Consider the following 3,970-nt stretch of genomic DNA (forward strand, 5'->3'; position numbering starts at 1 on the left):
GGGGGACCAGGAGGAGGAGCGGGATGCGCGCCCGCCAGAGCCCAGGCCGCCCAAGAAGGTGACCAAGCCCAAGAAAGCTCCCAAGAGGGAAAAGCTGGCTCCGGAGACGCCTCCACCAGGTAAGTAAGTTTCGGCGCTGGGAGTCCCGAGGGAGCGCCCGGGGCCGAGCGCCTCTCTCCGCGGTGGCCTGCTGGGTCCGAGGGGACAGCTGCCTTCCCAGTCTGTGTGTCTGGGATGAGGGAGCCCTGAGAACCTACCTATTGCTCCCCCCTCCGCCCCGCCTTCTTTGAAACTGCACTGCGCACCCCGCGGCCCCTCTGAGCTCCCCAGGACTGAAACCTGACCAGCATTTCCCTTGGGGAGACAGCTGTGCAGTTGGGAAGCTGCTTGGGGAGCTGGGTCCCTCTGCCCCAAGTTTGAAATTTGCTGAGTAAAGGATCTTTCTGCCGGACACTCTTACTTCTGTGCCTACTTTTCAATCTTCCTACAGGGCGTTTTCTTGAGAGTGAATTTCCGATTTGGCGGAGTAAATGGCTGGTGTGTTTTGGCACAATGGACTGGGGAAAGCACAGCAGTGAGCCGTTACCAAGCGTGTCCCCTTTCGGCTCCCTCCCCATCGCCTGCTTTCTATGGGTCCCTTGAATTCTTTGCTCAGTTGGGACAGGATGGCAGAGCCTCTGCTGGGGAACCTTGGGTCTGCAGACCCTGGTGCCTCCCCCACTCCCACCCCCAAAAAGCCAGCAGCACCTGGCAGCTGGGGGTGCTGTGTCTTCCATCCATTTTTTACACCCTTCTCAAATCCATCCCCAGTTTCTGCCAGCCCTGTTTTTGGGAAATGACTTCCATTCAGTTTCTTGCACTCCTTGTGAATGTGGACGTTCCCTTAATTCTTCCAAATGTTCTTTGCTCAAATTGCAAAGGGCTGTGGTCCTAGTATTGCAAGATTGAGGAGTGAGGCGGATTGTGGCCAAATTCTCTGGCCTTGTAATGGCCTTCCTTGAAAGGAGATACGTGCTGGTGGCACCTTACACAGCTCTAAGCGTGGGAGGAATCACCACTGTTTGGTTAAATAGTTCATGGAAGTTTGCAGTGAGGCAGTGAGAAAGGAGTGAGATGAGGACACAGAACCCTTGAGTGTGTGACTCCATGTCAGCAGCCCCTTTGCACATACTTGGGGGCGGAGGGCATCCTGCAGTATTTCAGTTTTAGGCAACTCTGTGAATGAGCAGGCAGTTCTGTGAGTTGTGTGACCCTGAACAGAACCATCCAGAATCTCCAATATTTTCCGGGGAGTTATGAAAATTAAGATTTGGAAAAGCCACAGTGGCTGAATAACAGGAATCAGAGTGGGAAGAGACCCTCGTGTTGGTAGAACATCTGCCGTGACTCCGTTAGAGCTGTACGCACAACTGTTTCATTTAATTCTTTCCGTGGCTCTGAGGTGTGGATATTCTTGTTGTTTTACAGATGGAGAACCTGAGGCCCTGAGAGTTTAATAACTTGCTCAGTGTCACTCGCTGGCTTGAGAGATTGGGAAGCCTNTTGGTTTCCAAATGTGCCCCAGCTGCTACGCCCAGCTGGAGAGTTTGATTGTATAGCATGGCTAATGTCCAAGAAAAGTTACCACCTTACCAAGCTCAACTTACACTGCCAGGAGAGGCTAATAGTGCTTTGTTAGTGTCCCAGATTTAAGTTAAACAAATGATTAGGTTGAGAACAAAAAGTTCTCAGAAAGAAGCACTTTTTGCCAATGCCACGAAAGCCCCCTATACAAGGTTAGTCATGCAACAAGGGTTGAGAAGGTTATGTCCTTCTTGTACTCTGTTGCTTCTGTGGAGGATGGAAAATTCACAGATTACAAGAGTCACTGGTTATAAAGAGCTTATAAATGCTGGGCAGGGGGCAATGAAGAGTGTGCTTTACCATCGTTGCCCATCGGTGAGCCAGGAGAACAAAGCATGGGTGAGTACTTGAACCTGAGTCCTGTGCGGTGGGGCTGGGTTTATGTGGGATTGATAAGCACTGTGGGTTCCTCAGTAGGAGAACAACACTATAAATGGGTGTTTCAGGGAGGAAGCTGGCAGCTTCCCATGAAGTGTGGATGGTAGGTCACAGAGGGAGACCTGCTGAGTAAGTGTTCCAAGAATCTGGCCTGGGGCACTGAACAACGGACTTGGATACTGCCCACGGGAATGGAGGAAGAGGTGAATTAAAGGATACGTGCCACCAAAAATAGGACTTAGTATTATGTTAGATATATACTTATTAGAACGCAAAGAGGAGCTGGGACAGTCTTCATCTGGGAAGTTGAAGAATGAGGAAACCCTCTCTGGCAGATAGGCAGGGTTGAGAAGCAGGATGATGCTTGGAGACCAGGAAAATGGGGTCAGCTTTGCTCTCCTATCTTCCTACACTTCCTGAACGCCATCTGTGTCCTGCAAATTTCCAGGCGAGCAGCCTCGGAGAGAGGGACTCAGGTAGACGAAGGCAGCTCAGGGATTGCACACAGGGCTGCTGCGTGTTGGGAGAATTGGCGTCTGTGCAGTCAGTTCTCCTGTTTGTTCTGCTTGCTTTAACCATGCGTCCCGTCGCAAAACAAGCACTAACAGGGAGAACGGTGATTTGTGGGATTCATTTCCTGATTCCAGGGGTGAGATGAGAATTCCGTTGGGGTGGGACATTCTCTGAACGCTTACCAGACACAGCAGAGCCGGTGTATGTTAATTTATTTACTAAGAGGTGCCAGGAAAGTTAAGTGTTTTCCGAACTCATGGGTTTGGGGCCACCCGGATCCACATTGCCTAATGTGGGAGCTGTTGGATAAAGACAGAAGAACAGGGTTGAGTCCTGACTGTCACTAGTTTGCTTTGTGTCCTTGGATAAGTCCGGGCCTCAGTCTCCTCCTGTGTAAATGGCGGGGGCGGGGGCCAAGGTTAGTCTCCAGTTTTCACTGTATCAGAATTACTTGAGTTGCATAGACATGCAGTGCTCAGTCCTGCTCTCAGGAGGTCCTGTAGGTTGGGGGTACAGCCTGGCGTTTGCATGTTTGTCAAGCTCTGTGGTCTCTGATGGAGGTAGTGCAGGGTGCAACCCCGGCTGGATGGTCTCTGAGGCCCCTTCTGGGGTGCACGGATGCCTTGTGCTTCATACAGCTGGCTGGAACTTCTGAGTGTATCAGTGCGGTTGGGGCCGCTTTCTGTTTTGCCGCTGAAGCCCCACACTGGCCTGTTTTGTTGTCTGGAGTGCCTGGCTGCAGATGAAAGCACCCCGTGTGAGTGAGCCCTGGGGATATATCATGGAGGAGGGTGTGCAGGCCTCCAGAGGGGGTCATGGAGCAGCCTGGCCCAGGCCGGCTTGGACAGTGGTGGGAGGGGAGGGGGCCCTCCTCCGTCTCACTCTGGAGACCTCTGCGGGCTCTGGGTTCTGGAATGTCCTCAGGGATTGACAGCCAGGTGCAAGGCCTGCTGGCCCCTGGACACAGTGTGGGGCCCGCCTCAGCCTGCAGCCTCCTGGCCATTCTGCTGTGGCCTGCGGCCTGGGAGCCCAGAAGACCTGCCCCAGTGGCTGGCCTGGTTACGTGGCCTGTGTGAGGCAATGAGAAAAAACCAGATAGCAAATGGGGGAGGCCAGAGGCAGAGGATGGCAACTGTACTGGCTTACGCCCTGCCCACTGTGTGGGCTCAGAAGTGTGATTCCAGGGAATTGGGGAGGCCTTGCCCGGGTGCCCAGATTCAGCTTCCTGGCATCCTGGAATGGCAGGCTCCAAAGGGACTGGGGCAGTGATAGACCAGCCCAGGGTTGAAGGTCAGTCTGTCCCTGTGTAAGGCAGAATGGGCCCCCAAAGGCATCCCTACTTGAGCCCCAGGGACCTGTGAATATGAAAAGTTCATTTCATGGCAAAATGTACTTTTCAGATGTGGTTGAAGTTACTGCCTTAAGAGAGGGAGGGTTATCGTTGATTGTTTGGGTG

At 52.9% G+C, this 3,970-nt stretch overlaps 1 protein-coding gene across 1 annotated transcript in view; it reads left to right on the forward strand.

Moving 5' to 3' along the window:
• Positions 1–32: 32 nt before the first annotated feature.
• Positions 33–3,970, forward strand: part of CPXM2 (carboxypeptidase X, M14 family member 2) — a 116,351-nt gene continuing 112,413 nt past the window's right edge. The window contains exon 1 of the mRNA XM_019669180.1: positions 33–119. The gene's annotated coding sequence lies outside the window, so the exon portion shown is untranslated. The remainder of the gene's footprint in view (positions 120–3,970) is intronic.

This window comes from Hipposideros armiger, unplaced genomic scaffold (assembly GCF_001890085.2).
Source record: "Hipposideros armiger isolate ML-2016 unplaced genomic scaffold, ASM189008v1 scaffold_549, whole genome shotgun sequence".
NCBI classification, from domain to species: Eukaryota; Metazoa; Chordata; class Mammalia; order Chiroptera; family Hipposideridae; genus Hipposideros; species Hipposideros armiger.